This window comes from Pseudopipra pipra, chromosome 4, assembly GCF_036250125.1.
Source record: "Pseudopipra pipra isolate bDixPip1 chromosome 4, bDixPip1.hap1, whole genome shotgun sequence".
Lineage (NCBI taxonomy): Eukaryota > Metazoa > Chordata > Aves > Passeriformes > Pipridae > Pseudopipra > Pseudopipra pipra.
In genome coordinates, this window is record NC_087552.1 from 56,724,811 (window position 1) to 56,742,774 (window position 17,964).

Genomic DNA, 17,964 nt, shown 5'->3' on the forward strand with positions numbered 1-17,964 from the left:
GCATTATGAAAAAAAACACACAAATAAGCAAACAGAAATAATTACCTACCTCAGGTACATCAACTGAAGTTAGATGTCCAGTCTGCTTTAGTGAGCATGAAAATCCCATTAGATACCTCTAAGCATCTAAATGTCTTTGAAAACATATCCCTCTGTGCTTAACATTATTAGGAATCATTTCAAAGGTAAAGGGACTCAGCCTCATCTGCAATATACTGTAAATTTCAAGCAGAATTCATATGATTCAACAGTGCAGATGTCCAATCAAAGATCCCTCCACCATCAACAGTGGAAGATAGACACCAATCATAAAATCTCCCGTAAAGAATAAAGCACCCTCTGGAAATACCTTCTCAGGCTTGGTAGAAATTGGCCTCTGGAAGACACTTAGAAGGAGTTTAAATGGCTAGACACATAATTCATACCTGCAGTCTAGGAACAGAGTGGAGATCCTCTGTACTGCTGACTTCAAAAAGTCTTTGGTTGAGCTTTTGCTCTGCCCCAAACATTAATTAGGTTCATGATTGTGATGACTGTCACATTAGAGCAAAAAGAATCAACCTAAAGGTAGGTTCCAGGCATAAATTTTTTCTACATCCTTGGGCATGAATCCCCCCAAAATTGTAACATACTCACTGAATCACAGAGTAAATGCATCAGGTCATGTAAAGGCACAAGGATGTAACCACAATGCAATCTGCATGCTTATTTAGTGACTCCTTTTAACACAGAAGTAGTAAAGTGGTCTCTTACCTGCTCAGCAAAGATGGCCAGTGCAGTCTGCATGAGAGAGCACAAGACTTAAGTTACTTAAATTTGACACTACAGTCATGAAATAAAATAAAAATGAGGCCTGTTTGTTGATAAAAGGGGAAAATTTCAGAGTTCACAGGTGAAAGACTTACACAGTGAATTCTCTGAAATACTGACAGATGGGAGAAACATGAAATTTTGAGGTATGAAAGGCCAGGGACAGTAGGAATACAAGCAGGAGGAAATGAAGGGAATTTTTGAATTAGCTTTGAGAAAATGGCAGAGATAATAAGGACATGACAGCAATTTCACAATGCTCCCTATGCTGTGAAGTTGGGGGATAGTTCATTCTGAATGCACAAAATGTAGGATGAAGAGAAAGAACAGGTATTCTCGTTCTTTCCACATATTCCATAAAATCATATTTATTCATTATCTACCTATTAATGGAGATCTCTTTTGCAGCCATTTGCTTTCATTGTAATAAGTTTTGTTCTGCTTTTAATCTTGAAAATGTGAGCAACCTGCGAGCAGAATAATGAGTCAGTTCCCCGAAGAACCCCACTTATTTTGCTATCTATTATCATTACAATAACCGTATTGCATTTTGCTGAAAAAATAATTTTACATGGCATAAGTAACACTTATAATATCAAAACAAACATTAGAATTTTCAGAATTTTAGGAAAAATCCATCAACATTCGTTTCCAGTTACATATAGCGTGGTTCAGGTTCTTTTAAACTGACTCATTAATATCCATTAAACTTAAGGGATATCTGAACAGACCTATATTATTCATCATACTTATCTTTCATATTTATTGAGACCAGAAACAAAAGAAGGAAAAGATTTCTAATGCAAGTTTCTTGAGTGTGTGGATTAGGACTTTTCATGTTCACAAAGAAACTCAGCAAAACTTTTGATCTGAGAGACTGTAATGCTAATGATCAGAAAGAATGTCATGGAGGATTTGTTTATATTTCTAAAACTGTACATAAAATTATTTATAAAGGAAACAAAATACAGGCAAGAAATGAAAGACATTCTTTGATAAATTAAAAATGTTTGCTTTCTGCTATAACGTAAGAAATCTAGATGTAAGAGAAGTATATTGTGTGTATGTTCAAAGGCTTAACAGCACGAGGTATAGAAGTATTTAAAATGGTAAGCACTCAGAAAATAGTATAGGTCTTGAAATGAAATAATCCTCATAAATAAATCATCAAATAAAGATAAAATGACAAATTGGTATTAGTCTAATACAAACTTAGCTGAAGTATTAATATCCTTTTTTTCTCCCTCAAAAGGAAACTTGCTATAAAACTTGAGTTCAGATAAATGTCTTTAGTATGTCTAAGCATTTTTGGTGCAATTCTTTATTGCTTTTGGTCACTTGCAAGAATTCTAGTGATGTCAAACCACTGTTAATGTGTCAAACTGCTCTACTATTTCTGAAAGTACGGGTTCCACAGTTCTCCTCTTAAATATTAGGCATTGCATCGATGTTCCCCCTACTCATTGGTATAGACCCACAGTCTTAGTGGCAGCTGTGCATTTCCTCTATGTCTGGAGGACCATATGCCACCCTACAATTGTGTGTAAATGCCTGGTAAGCCTGATACACATGAAGGAAAAGATGCCCCCTCTGTACAACTGACTGAACCCAAGATTTCACAGGAATTTTCCTATGAAAGAAAGATGAACCTCAGAATATAGGGCACAGTATTCAGAGCAATATCTCATCATAAAGAAGTCCTACGAATAATGAAAATCCCAGCTACCTAGTTCTTATCAGCAGCTAATCCTCCTCACAGTGTGCTGCTGGAAGGAAATTTCACATCATTTGTCATTTTAGCATACTTCATACCAGCTATTTTTTTTCACATTCATAAAGCTCTTGTGACCTTTCTTGCTCCCACTGTCAGGCTTCTAATTGTTTGTATTGAAATCATCCTAATTAGATGGCAAGATTTGTAGGGTGTGGACCATGTCTAATTGTTTGGTTTGTAAGAGTGTAAGTGTACAGTGCTTATATTAAACTGCATCTTGTCCTGTATTTTATTGTGCTTGTTACAGAGAAACAGTTAGACATTTTGTTTTCAGCTTCCTTTCTAAACTAAACAAAGCTTATATGATCAAGGCTACATATATCTCCATGTATGTTTTTACTCACAAAATTTCAGATCCCTCTGTCCAAGTTTTACTATATTTACATTCACCCAAAAGGGGAGTAAGCTCAGAGATAACAAACACCTACCATTATTCATGAAAATAGGTGTGTTGAAGATATTACTTTTCTGAGAAAAAAGCTGCAGAACATGCTCAATACTTTTGAGATATTATGAAAAAACAGATAAGCACACTATTTACAGTTCAAATCTCAGGGAAGAACATCAATCAGAGCTCACATCTTTCATTTGCCAGAACCAAATGTGCGTCAAACATCCATAGAAAAACAGATTCACCAGTTGTGAATACAGCTCATACAGCTACTTAAGAACTTACAAACAGATCTAGTGAGTCATGCCAAAGGTCTACCTTGTCAAGCAACCTGTTACTGGCTGTGGTTAACAGTGGGCTTGCAGTGAAAATCAGAGCAGGGGAGATACCTAGCAGTTTTTCCCCAGAGTACTGCTTCTAGCAATGTATGGATCACAGATATCATGAGCTTGGCATTATGTCTGTGTGCTTAATAGCTCAGCCCCCTTACAAGGATTTTTTCAATTGCTTTTGGCACTTCTATAAACATCTGGCATCTCTTACTTTCCATGGCAATGAAGTCCCACATCTTACCTAGATGCTTCATAAAGAAATGTCTCCTTTTCCTTGCCTTGTACTGCCACCTGTTAGTCTTACATGATACTCCCTGGAGTTTATATTTTTTTAAGAAAACAGCTCTTCCTTGGTTATCCACAATTTATAACCTTTTAGTCTAACGACCTTGGTCATATTCTCTCTCAGTTGCTTCTTTCCCAGCTGTTTAGCGGAAAGATTTAAAACCAATTAAAAAGCCATTGGAGCTTCACTGACTTAGTGGCCTTTGGATCATTTTCAAAAGAGGTATAGAGTACACAGTACACTAAGCATATGATTGACTACCCTCTGTGCCAAAACCCAATCGCTAGTTCATAAGATATTTTTAATATTCTACATTATATTTGTGGTGAAATAATATAGAAATATTTCTGTCTTTTTAACTTCTTGAATTGGTATCAGTATGTTAGAGATAAGGTCTCGAAAAGAATGGTACAAACATTGCAATAAAATTATTTTTAACTGATTAAAACAAACTTCTGTTATTTACTACCTGAAGAACAGAAAAAAAAAAGAGCAAACACCTTTTACCTTTTCATAGGGTTTAAGATGCAAAGGAAAAGAAAGCAGTATGATAAACAGAACAATGGGGATGGATAGCTTAGCACCATTTCCAGGCTAAGTTCCAAGTAATTTCTATAATCAAGTTCCAATCCAAGTACATCTTTGCCTCATTTCTTTTGGATCTGACAAACTTAAGAATAGGAAAGTCAAGGGCTTATTTTTTTTTTCAGTTTCACTTTGATGAAAGTATTCTTGCTTTTCATGCAGTTTTCAGATCAGATCAATTGTTTTATTTTTCTAAAATGCCAAAACCAGCATAGCTAGGAGGAAACTTATGCAGGAAAAAATGAGCTGTTTCTTCTCTACTTTTTTGCACAACGTCACTTGCTTTTTTCATGTATTCTGTTAGTTCTAGTAGATCCCACACTCTCTAAAGCTTTATTCCAGAAAGGAAAAACTGCTGTAATTACAGAGAAAAATATTAGGATGCACAGCACAACTTTTTACCGCAACTCAAGGAGTATGGCATTCTTTTGTCACATACCTCTTAAACATATGTGTTCTGCAGTTTGTCTTACATCAAAAAACACTTTTTAATGCAATGCAAAAAGACATTCAAAAGACAGTATCAGAAGCTATAAGTCACTTAGTTTGGAAATAAATCTACAGAATTCCACCAGAGTAGCAGAAATAAAAAAGCTCCTTTCGAATGCCAAGGCCAAATACACAATACTCTATAGGCATGGTATTTGCTATGCCCTTTACTGGCAGATTGATTTTCATGTTCTGACTAAACTAGCAGTTAGCAACATTACACTGCTGGTTGGATAACAATGACAGCCCAATTAGAAAGCACAGTCAATGAACAGGTCAGGCAGCCAGGGTCCAGATATCCTAAGCAAGACTAGGCCTTTCAGTTTGTAAAACTTTCTGTTGACCCTTTCCTCATCATAAGTGACCCACCACAAAAACATGTCAACATTTTGTGAAGAAACAAAACAGAAAATAAACTATAACTTATCCAAATAAGCAAACAGCATAAGAAAACTTTTTGAGGAATTGTCAGCATAGGAAAGAAAGCACAGGGGTAATAGGGTGATTTCTGATTTCCCCATAAATATGTTTTCTGTACTGGTTGTTGGGGAAATGTTTTCGGAGAGCCTGTATGAATCAGACACATAACAATAAGATATATTTTGAAAACTTAGAACCACCAAAACTAGAAAACGTATTATTTAGGCTGTATTATTTAGCCTACTTATCTTTCCATATAAACACAAATAATTTTGAATTTTTGCTTGATCCCACTTTAAACTCATAAATATGTAATTATAATATAAAAATACTTCCGTATGGATTTGAGGTTATGCATCCTGAATGCAGGCAACAGAGATTTGTCGACATATGACATATACAAAGCAGATGAATGTATGGATCAGGAAGGAAACTACATAAATTACTGTGCTTTTAAACTTAAAGGGGGGCAGCTAGGTTGTTTTTGATCAAACTTACAGTTCAACTCTGCAGACCCAGTATTAGCCCAAGGGCTGTGAAATCTAGTATTGATCACACATGAAACACATCTTTGGAGACAAAGTTCCCACCCCTTCCAAATAAACAACAAGGTCCCCTTGAACTTTCAAAATGGCCAAGATCTTTCCTGAAGTCTACTGATCTTTTTTTTACTTAAGACAGATCTCTTTGTGATAGTGTGGGTTTTATTGTCATAAATATATCTTTTCAATGTCACTGTTACTATCTTCATAAAAACACCTTGGCTATGCCTTTTTGCAAAATCCTCTTATGTTCAGAAATGCCTGTCCTTACATCACTTCGTGCTCTCCTCACGTCTTATCACTGTTTCTTCTAGCATTATCTAATCTCACCTTTTAGTTTAACCTTGAACCTAGCTAGACTTGATGTTCTATGTGAGCAAGAACAGTTCTCAACTTTTATTCTGTCATACATCCTCAGTTTCCAACTCCCATGGTTGACTAGTTTTGCCTTTTCTATGCTGCAGCCTTTATAAGAGATGGCCTTATTTGCCTCTAATCTCCATGGTGACTTAATGGTTTTACATAAATAGCAAATGCAAACAATAACAACATGTATTACTGCTCATTAAGCTCCTTTCGAAATTGTGTCAGTGATTTTTGTTGTATAAGAAGCAATGTCAGGGTACCATTACAAAATCTAGGAACAGCATTAAATAAAAAAGTACAAATGCATTGAAGGTATGTGCATGATGCTGTTTTCTGAACTGCAGTGTAGGCACATCTGAAATCTGCTTGCTCACACTACAGAAACTACTCATTAGCATCTGTATATAACACATCATCACCACAGGGAAAGCTAGTTTAAAATCATAAATGTCAAGACATAATTAACTTAAAGGTCAGGTTTAATTACAGTTGTTGAAACTGAAATATACTAATTACCATTACTATGTCAGAAAATTTCTTAAAACGATTTGAAATGTTTTGTTGGTGCACGTACTTTTCTAAAATTGACATCTTTTGTTCCATGATGGAGATGTTTCAACGGGCATTTTTTACTAACTTTGAAGCAGAAAGAGAACAAAACAGAAAACCAAGGAACAAAGCACCATCACAAAGCTCAACAAAACCTGTTCTCTGCATTACAATATTATTAATTACTTTCTTGTAATTGACACTTTAGAGAATCATTTAGATAATGGAATTATTTCGAGAGTCTGGTGCATGGATGAAACAGATTTAACTATGTGGCTCTAAGGTTTAATGACAAAACTAATCAATAAGTGAAACAGACTGGTAAGAAAATAACTCAATAACAGAAAAATCTTCTCTACCTGTAGGATTTTCCAAGGATTCTACTGGGAATAGCTATTGACTCACATAAGTATTTTAGTTCTCTCTTTCCCCAAAGATACAGAAAGTTTGAATGCTGTGATTACATTCTCTTTTGTTATCTAGTGTTTATTCTCCCCTCCCCGCCACAGCCAGGAGTTCCAGCTTATCTTTTCCTATACTATTAACAGAGCGATAGACATATTTTTTTCCCCCCGAAGAAGCCATTCCAAGCTAGGTAGAATGCAGCAGAGAAAAGGTTAAGCTATATAAAGCTCATTTCCCCCCAACAGCATAGATTTAGCTACTGTATAGCCCCCATGCAAAAATTCAGAAGTCTAAAAGTGAATATAGCAGATGACTCTGGAGGAAAATATCACTAGCTGATGAAAAGAGGCCATCAAACGTGCTGATAAAAGAGACATACTTGTTTATTAAGTTTCATTCATCCTACACCTGAGGTCCTGGGTTGTAACAGCTGCCCCATGCTGTGAAGGGTTCCAGTGCCCTCCAAAGTGCACTAATCACCTAAGATCAGCAAAAAATATTTCTACTATTTCTGGAGGAAACCCTTCTACTCAGTAAGTGGGCAGCTCCCTGCCCCTTTCCCCCTCCTCTTTTGCAAGCCCCAGTACTTAGTGCTTCACATAGAGCAACAGAAAAGAGCTCAATATCTGAACATAAGGAATATAGACATCAGCTGAAAGAGTGAAGGATGGTCTCAGGTACACAACAAAAGTATAGCAGAAAAGTGGCTGGCAATTCAGAAACCACCAAAAGAAAAACCTTGGCTGTGATACTGCCTTGCATCTCAATAAATGGGTAAGGATGGCATTTAATTAAAGAGTGCCTGCCTCCCAGGTACTGATGACATTGAAATCAATGTGGACAGACAGCATTAAGGATGGCATAACCCAAAAATTCTCTTATTTAAGATTTGCAGCTAACTGTTAGAGAAAAGTGAAATTTATTAAAGGCTTCCATCTGGCAGAATGTATCATTAGTATTCAAACTGATAGCAGCAGTGATTTAAATTTAATAATCTGAGTGGAGATATGCATCAAAAAAAGAATTCTTCTAAAATATATCTAATAGCAATAACTGACTTCTTTATTACAGTCTACCTGTGAAAAATGCCAGATATCAAAGAATAAGACATCAAATGTTAATTTCAGTGTGTTCTTCCAGTTGAAACTCACATTAAAATAATGTAGTTGGTGCAAATCAAGTAGCACAGACTGTACTTGCTTGTCCCTTCCTTGAGGGAGATTTGAAACATCGAGGCCCAGAAAAAGCAGGATTTTGCCCTTATGGAAGGGAGGTTGTACGAGTGAGGTGCCCCGGCACCGGCAGTGGGGGCTGCAGAGGTGGCCGCTGTGAGAAGCAGCTGGGGCTGCCCCAGGCCAGCTACAGCTGATTCCTGCTGTTCCAGCCACTGGCTCCAATGCAGGACACAGCTGAGCCCTGCAGCCACAGGTGTGGCACCTCTGGGAAAATGTATTTAAGAAGGGGCAAAACTCACTCCAGGAAAGAGGAGCAAGTTAAAAACAAGTAAGTGTGAGAAACAGCTCTGTGCACACCAAGGTCAGAGAAAGAGGAGGGAGAGGAGCTGCTCCCAGTGCTAGAATCAGAGATTCTCCTGCAGCCCATGGAAGAGACCATAGCAGAACAAGTGTCTCCCAGGAGCCAGTGGAAAAGAGCATGCCAGAGCAGATGTCCAGATGTCCATACTGCAGCCCAGGAGACCCCACAAAAGAGTAGCTGGATATTCCCTAAAGGAATGGCAGCCTCTGGACAGCTCATGCTGGAGCAGGTTCTCCTGATGGGAGCCGCAGCCCATGGGAAGGCCCCACACTGGAGCAAGGGAAAAGTGTGAGGAGGAAGGAACAGAAGAGAAGTGCTATGGACTGACTCCTGCCCCCATTCCCCATCTCCCTGCACAGCTTTGTGGGTGGGGGAGATGGACATGTTAAGAGGGAAGGAGTAAAGCTGAGCCTGGGAAAAAGGGGTGGAGGCTTGTGGGGAAGGAAGTTTAGTTTCTGTCTTTTTTTCTCACTATCCAACTCTATTTTAACTAGCAATAAATTATAGTAATTTTTCCTCAGTCAAGACTCTCTTGCCTCTGATGGCATTTGGTGATTTCCCTGTCCTTATCTCAACATATAAGCTTTTTCATCCTATCATCTCCCCATATCCTGTTTACAAGGAGAAGAGAGTGGTTGGGTGGGTACTTGGCAGCTGGCCAAGGTCAACCTAATCATGTATTTTTATGGGGAACATGTCCTTTGAAGCTGTACTTGCATACGTGAGAATTATGCTGAGTAAAGTACATGTAACACAGAAAGATAATTACATTTTTTATTTTATTACAAGTTGTATTCTGTCCTTGCTTTAATTAATTGTATGAAGTTACTGCTCTGCTTTCAGTTTATACATCTGAGGTTTCATTTTTTAGGTAATATCCACCTCTCAGTCTCATATTAAAGAAACTTTTTATACATCATTCTTTCAGCTCTATCTTAATATGGGATTCAGAAATAGCTTGCATGAACTTAAGGTGACAAAACAATGAACCAGCAGAGCAGTTTTTCTGTTAATATTTACAACGGATGCCAAAAAAACACTCCAAAAGCTGCAGATAGAGTCATTGCTCTACTGCTCTACCTAGCAGGTGAACAAGGGAACAGACCATTTTTTGGGGGGGAAAAGGAAACATGAAAATTAAGGCAAAGTGCAAGCATCACAAATTGAAGAGGTTGGAGAAAAAATGTTGTATTCATTATAAGAACAAGTATAAAGTAACTACCCAGTGCATAATTTACATCATGGGTGATGCGCAAACAAAAATATCCACAAAATCTTACCCTTTTAATGATTTTTTTTTCTTAATTGCAGATTAATGGGCAGTTCCACTTTACAGGCTGGTAATTTGTCACTGTGATCTGCTTTTAAAAGTTGAGCAAGAAAACACTAGAATGCTCCAAACATGCTGTTGGTAAGAAGCCAAGCTAAGGTTCTTTAAATGTTCCATAGCCTTCTCGCAGGAAGGAAGGCACTAGTTCTGAATTGGAAATGTCACTACAAGGGATAGATATCAAGACATTTACCTCTTTGTGTCTCTTAGCTGAGCAGAGGTGAGCACAGCCAGAGCCTGAAGGAGGAAGGCTTTCACAGTCATCAGGTAACTGTACAAAGAAACCTGGGCACATCTAACAGGGGCTGGGGGTAGGGAGTGCATGTGTGATGGTGACAAAGACCCCTTAGTCCCTGCTCCTCCTCCATCTGGCAGCTGTTAATGTGCAGCACTACCAAAAAAAAAAAAAAACACCACCATATTTTACTTTTTTATTACTTTTCCTAGGCCTTTTTTCCCCAGCAATGAATGTGGACTCCTATGAGCTAATCTGAAATCCAGGTATACCAGAAAAACAAGTTTTGATTTTCATTTAAAAACTCTGAAAATATACACTCATTTCATTTTTTAAATTTCAGGTTTTGAAAGCCATTTTGATTTCATCCCATAATGTTTTCTTCCAATTGATGCATTTTAAGCACATCAGTAGAAAAGTTTTAATTTTTATTATAAATGAGAATGATTTGTTGTATCCTTCACAAGAACTTGATAAACAGGAAAAAGTCTTTTTTGCTTTGGTCTGTGTCAAATTCAGAGGAGAAAAAAAAGTAATTCAGATTCTTCACCACTATTTATTCTGCAATACAGTACTATACAGCAGCTCTGAAGGTGCTCATACTATTCCATACATACATCTCAGCCAACAAATCACAAAGTTTCCATGCAGTCTTTGAACTCAAAAGCTCATTATCTTATACAAACTAGACATTGAAAGCTGAGGCACTGTTAGGGAAATAATGGATGATGTTACACTGGGAAGAGCAAGTGCTTAAAGAACACAGGATTGCCAAGAATACATGGGGAATGCAGTCATTCCAGATGATGCCTCAGAGCTTTTTGGATTTTTTTAACTTTTGTAGATTTTAGAAGTAGTTGTGTAGTAAATGTAGATTTTCGTGTAGCTGTATTGTATCCCTTACCCTGTAGCATAATGTTTACACATACCCAACCTTATTATCCCATTCCATATCAATGCCTCTAATTTCTGTAAATGTGTTTAGTCTTCTTTTCAAGGCAGAATTGTAGAAAAGCCTGGACCAGAAGATATCACACAGACACAGCGACCTTCAAGCCCAGAACTTTGGAGGAGCTCCAAGGACTGTACGTGCTGCAACAAAGATGAAGATGAGGAAGAAGGGGTCCCAAAGACCCCAAACCCAATTCTCAGAGGGGTGTGTCAGGGGGCAGAACTGGGCAGAGCCAGTGGGTGGACATTGGATGGACCTTGTTATAAAATCATAGAACCGCTCTCTGGGAGGCGCGCGCGACATGTGTCCTGAGGCTTCATTAAAGGACCTACTCTCTTTATCTTATCTTATACACTAAATTGGCCTGGAGTCATTTTCTCCACACTCTTTTTAGGCAACAAGATAATAATACCAAATTCTTAAAGTCACTGAAAATGTTCCTCACTGAAAATGTTCTTCACAGTGGCAGATCTCAGCTTTGCACAATTTAGAGCTTCTCTGCCAGACCCCAAACCATAGTATGAGAAGATTTTACTTTACAGCCAAGGAAGATGCGTCCTAATTGACTCTGAGTCAATTATGGTGTGAAAATATTGGGCTATATTTTATTTTGAAGTTAATTTGTAAAAAAAAAAAAAAAAAAAGAAAAAAATTGGAAAGATTTTCTTATTCCTTGTAAAAATAATTATGAAAAAAATAATTATGTAAAATTCTAGGAATAAAACTATATTGTTCCAACTAAACTCCACTTTGTAGAACTATAACTAATTCCTATTCAGCCAACCATCATGTTCCATGCACAACTATGTATGTCTCTCTTTAGAAAAATTCATTAAAAGAAAAAAAGCATGGTGGCAGAAGTGTAGCGTTCGTAAAAAGTAAGCCTAAGGAGTTCAGCTCTGCTAACTGCCATGGCTTCTTCACAAATCTTTGCCAGCCTTTCATAAAATTTTATTGCACAATTTTTACCTTTTCTTAAATCCCCAAAGATGATGGAATCAATAATAATCTCATCTTTTCTTGAAAAAAAATATTGTTCAAGACTAAGTAGAAAAGCTATAGGGGAGAATCACCCTTTAGCACACCAGAAATTACAAGATAAATAGAATCAAGCATGTATTATGTTAAAATAAAGTCTCAAGATATTCATGCCACATGTGTGATTATTAGATGTGTGACATCAGTGATATTGAAGCAGGGAATTTTTCTTTTGTAACATCAGAAATGCAGAAATGCTCACTTCGTTTAAAACCATAAAAAGAAGAACTCATAAAGCTGGGACAGGTGAAGATACCCACAGGTTTTTAGTACCGCTAAAATAAAAATAATGGGATGCCCAATAGGAGTGCATGCTTCTGCTGTATACTCATACAAATTGGATAAATCCTCTTCTGGACAAATTAGGACGGGACATAACCTGCTTACCCTTGACTCTCAGTGAGACTTCATGCAGTAACATAAACATAAGCAAGATATGTGCCATCTGAAGTTCAATGAATATGATAAAAATCTGTATTATTATTAAATCCCTAGTCTAAGGAATCTTACACTTCTGCAATGGAAAATTTTGAAACATATAAAATTTGTAAACAAAGTAACCTAAAAAACAACCTTCTTTGGATTATTGGTTGCAGCTCAAATTTCAAGATAATATATATGGGAACACAGAGCCAGATTCATCAGTTTTATTGACTCATTAATGTAGCTCTGAATAAATGAGATTTTGTGTGTAGATTTAGCTCGAATGATAATTGCTAGGATCAACAGTGTGATACGTATTTAAACCTGGGACTATTGCCACTGAATAAATGAAGGAATCATTACTGGTTAATCTTTGTAGGACAGTGTGTTCCTGCTTGGACCACGAAGTATCAGCAATAATTTCTGCAATGACTGGAAAAAACTCCATCATTTACAATCATAGGAAGATTTTACCATTTTGCTGAACCAGAAATAGAGTAAAACTTTTGAAATATTTTCTGAGCATGCTATAGCTAAAAACAACAGCAGATAATGTAGGACAGAACTGCCCAAGTGCTTTAAAATGTAGACAACATTTTAGTGCTGTGATGTAGACAACATCACAGTCAGTATTTTTAGAAGAATGTGTGTTTTATAGATTATTTCTATTCCTTTTACTGTTAGTCCCTAGAATAAGAAAAACTATCAGAAGGTTCTTATACAGGAATTGGTTTCTTTGGTCTGGAATCAGTAGTCACAATCTAAAAGAATTTTTTTAATCCTCTGCTCTGGAATATTTTTTATAACAGGTGTTAACTAGATTTGTGGTCTATAATGTTGTTTATTCTTAATTTGTGGGCTATAATGTCATGTCTGCACTCAGTTGTAGACAGCTGCAATTTGGAGTATCCAACTTCAAGATAACAAAATAATCTGATTAAATAAGGATTTTCTGAAAAACAGTTTTTACTACAGCTTGAAAACTAAAAGAAAATTGGAATAAAATGGCAGAAAACTTGTACACCATGCTTGAATGGTAGAAGTTATTGGGTCCAGACTAGATTTTCTCATGTGAGGGAGAGATATCTCCCCTGATTCAGGCCAGAGATGTTAGCAGTGTTTCCTGTCCCTCTGTGTCTGAGGTGATTCACTTTCTGTTGCTGGCATGATTCCACTCTGTACAAAGAATTTATTGCTAATGAACTCTGCCTGCCCAGACCCCAGGTGAATTTCTGTCCACTAAGATACAAAAAAAGTCTTTCCCCTTTTCTCCATAGCAAATGAAATTATAATGTAAAATAGAAAGATTTTGGTTTAGACTCAGTTCACAGTGACAGATCATTTATTACCTAGACCCAAGAAAATTACTATAAACCAATTATAAAATCAGTCACTACTTGCATTCCACTGAGATGAACAAAGAGCCATTCTCAGATGACAAGTCAACAAAAGTTATTTTCAGAATTGCAAACCTCATTACAAAATTTTTGGGTTTACAGCTTTTAAATGACAAAAACAATTTAATGGATTTAGTTGGTAGAAAGACGTCATAAGAAGTTGACTGCGCACTTCCATAGGACCTAGGATGGTTGATCACAAGTGTAAGGAACTTCACTACAGTAATTTCACCTTTCTTAATAGCTACGTTACGGTACAATAATTTTTAGGCAAACATAGAATATTCAAGCAACTCAAACATCTGATTGCTTTTACATTTCAAACACTCAGAAATATTTGAACTTGAACTCTAAAATAAATAGAAATATAGAGAGAAGACAAAGAAAAAAATGATGGGTTTAGCTAAGTTATTCCAGAAAACAAAAGACCATTTAGACCATTTTCTGATTACAATCAGGCAAAAATTATGTGAAAAAGGAAGAGAGACAAAGAACCAACTCTGAGCATTGAAATAAAAAGCCATAAATAAGTGAAAAATTCTTATTCTAAACACAGTCAGGTTTTCTGAACAAGCTAGGGAAGATTGTACCAGGTCAAAATAACAAAACTGAACACCTAAGCATGATTTGTATCATTGTGAAAGCATCCATCATGTCCAAATTACAGTCAGTCTGATTTTGCAATTATAATTAAATGTGTCCTGCTCATCATTATTGTTTTACATTTCAATAACATTTTTAACAGCTTCATTGTTTTCCCTGGATCATCCAGAAACACACAGGTCAAACTATTTATAAAAGTATTCTCACTAAATGTGTTGAAGGAAATAATTGGTGATGAAAAATACTGAATATATCAAACTCAGTTTACTGTCATTAGGATTATGTGCTAAAAGTTAAAACTACAGCATTTTGCATTACATGTTAAATCTGGTTATAGCAAATTGAAAGAAAATACTGTACAAGCACTTCTGATGGGTTTTTTACTAAGTATAAAGTCATAATTTTATATTCCAGTAAATATAAGTAACTAACCTAGCTACAAAATACACAAGCATATATCTAATGCCCAAAATGTTACACAAGAGACATCATACAGTCACTGATGAACGGTGATTACCATGGTGAGGAGAATGAACAAACAATCCATTGAGAAGCAAAATTGTCGAAATGACCTATTCCCTCTTGCTATCCCTCCAACACCCTGTTATTCAGCACTGCCCTGTATATGGAGTGACTATGTCTGGCAACATCCATGCAGCCATTTGCAGGATTTCATATAAACTTGGTTACTAAGGTTATATTCTGTTTTTATTTTACCAAGTGCCGTGTTACTTCAGTTATCCCCCTTCATCATCAACAGCACCTGAAAGTGAAAAAAATCTAAGTCTATTTCTGTTCACTTCATATACGATATATGTCTCTATTTTGCTGTTATCAGATTTTGTCCATTTCTCATGTCTCCTGTGTCCAGCAAGGGTCATTTTACTTGTATTTGATTTTCTGGTTTTCCATAATTAAGCTGAAATTTTGAGATCCCGAAGAGGCTTTTTTTTTAATGCATTCAGCTTAGCACGTGTGCATATATACACATGTATACATCTATAGATATTAAGAATGCTCAAAAGAGTTCAAAATACAGTGAAACAAGTTTTCCTTGTCTAATCAACTAATTTTAGCCTCTAATTATTACTATTAATATGTAATTATACTGTATTTCTTCCTAGCATCATTATGGTAGGATTTATATGGACACCTTACAAACAAGCAATCTGTCAGTCTTCTCTGGAAGTCTCTCCAGAGAAGAGAGACAGGCCTGCAGCCTGGTGATGTGAAAAGGAAAAGTTATGGAGTATCAAAAACTGTCCCTGCACCTTGATGTTCTTTCCAGTGTTGCACTGGATTGTGTAACTTCCTGTAGTATCTCTAGGATCTCATTATTCCAGTGAATTATAGAGGTTTCATACAACATTTAAAGACCTATGGCACTTTCAAGATTTGATCTGTTTCTTTGCTTTTGTTTTGGCTCTTTTTAGCTTTTTGTTGTGTAGAACGAATGCATTAACTGCACTCAAGCACAAGACATTGAACTGGTATCTTGCCAGGTACTGTGTTAAAAGTGAAGCCCAGGAAATGAGTCTGTGGAGCAATTATGCATGAAATGTCTTTTAAATATATTTATTCATTACTACTAATAAAAAAGCTTGTCTGTAGATGATTCTTTCATTTGTTTGAGATGTTAATATTTCTAACTGTCCAAACCATAAGCATTTCCTCTTGAAAATTATGTTCTTATGGTTATTTAGAGAAAATTATTTCAGAATATGAAGCTATGCCATTCTATTTAGATAGTTACATGTAATCTCTAACATAGTAAACTGCAACATTCATGCACCATTTTTTTCCAGCCTAATATTTGGCAGTCATTGACATTAACGAGGCAGACCTTCCAAGCACACAGCAAGTATTATTACTATTTCACAGATGATAGAATTGAGGTAAAGAGAAACAAAAAAAAGACAAACAGCTCCAGGGTATCCTTCCTTTAGAAAAATATTCCAAGTTCGGGACTTGCAGGCCTGAAATAAGATCACAGCTACACTATTTTCCTGTAGACTCCAAATTATTAACAGATCATTGTCATCACAGAGTCAATTGTACTATATGGAAAATATGTTCATTGCACTGGATATTCACAGATAGTAACACAATTTAGATTTCACTTGAGAACCATTTGAACATTTCTATGGTAAAAACACAATCCCTATTAAGTGTTGAATTTCATCCTCGTAATGAATTTGACCCTGATATAACAACACGTGAAAAAAAGAAGAAAGAAAAACCATGAAACCCAGCAAATAACAGACTCTACATTGTAGCAGTGCCTAGATGGCTGTGTGATGGAGTTCGTTGATTTAAACTCTCCATACATAGTAGAAGTCCAAAAGCTTGAAGTTCAAAAAGATGGAGAATTTGTAACTTAAAAATAAATGTGAACCACTTAAGGATTCTCTTACAGCCTGGTTCAGTGGTTGGAGACACTGCACAATAAAATGTGTATATGCACCACAGATCATCCCCCATGTATTTATACTGCAGTTGCTGTTGCAGGAGTAAGGCTGAAAATCTAAAACCTGTTTAAAGAATATATGTTTAAAGAATATATATGTTTAAAGAGTATATAATCTGTGAAGTTCACAGGAAGGGAAGCATACCTGGACTCAGAGAATCCCAGGGAGCTGATGACAATTTTTAAAGATCCTGTTGGAGGTGCAGAAACACTTGTAAATAACTGTGGTAACAAGAAGTACCAGTCTACTAGCTGGCAGAGTGCACAAAAGGTTTCTCAGCCCTTGCTTGGAGAATGGCTTCTGCCAGATCAGAACCTGGTGGCACAAGGTATTGCCATTCTAGATTCTATAAGGCCAATTTTTTACTTCACATTTTCCCTCGTGTTCATTTCTCTTCCCTTCTCTGTGAGCTGGAGTCAATATTAACCGGGATTTTTTGGTTGTTTTTCTTCAGTTTGGTAAACTACTATTTTAATCATGCTATCATTCAGTAGCTGCAAATATTTGTTTTATTTCTCATATTTGTCTGCTTTCCACTTGCCATAATCATCACATATATGTCTGAACCCCATAGCTGGAAGCAAAATAATCATGTCAATAGCTGGCTGACTTCAGAGAAATCACAGGTATCTGGTATATACCTAAAGTTGCAGCATCAATCCACATTTACTACAGAGAAATGAAATTAAAGCTGCTATTGCCTTTCAACCCTTTCTGATCCTTTCCCAGTTGCCTCAAGGATTAATGGCACTGAGTTCCTAAAACATCTGAGTTCCTCTCTTTGAAGAGCTATGCAAATTGCTGTTTGTATGCAGACTGGAATTTACTCTCCTAATTTTAATTGGTACACCATCATACTGCTAACAGTAGCTTGATTTCTAGATTAGGGTCAACAGACCCAAACTGCACAGTGTTATTTGTTTCAACTAAAAAGATCAAAATTACTGAATATTGATAAAAAGCACAGAGTTCAAATCAGAGGCGAGACTCATTCCTCCTCTTCCTAAGGGCCCATAACCTCAGTGAAACATTA

General features: G+C 36.4%; 1 long non-coding RNA gene across 1 annotated transcript; it reads left to right on the forward strand.

Moving 5' to 3' along the window:
• The first annotated feature begins 2,195 nt into the window (after positions 1 to 2,195).
• LOC135413392 (uncharacterized) lies at positions 2,196 to 14,274 on the forward strand. Its single transcript, XR_010430210.1, has 2 exons — positions 2,196 to 9,896; positions 11,036 to 14,274. It is a non-coding gene; the product is annotated as an uncharacterized LOC135413392 (long non-coding RNA).
• Positions 14,275 to 17,964: the final 3,690 nt, after the last annotated feature.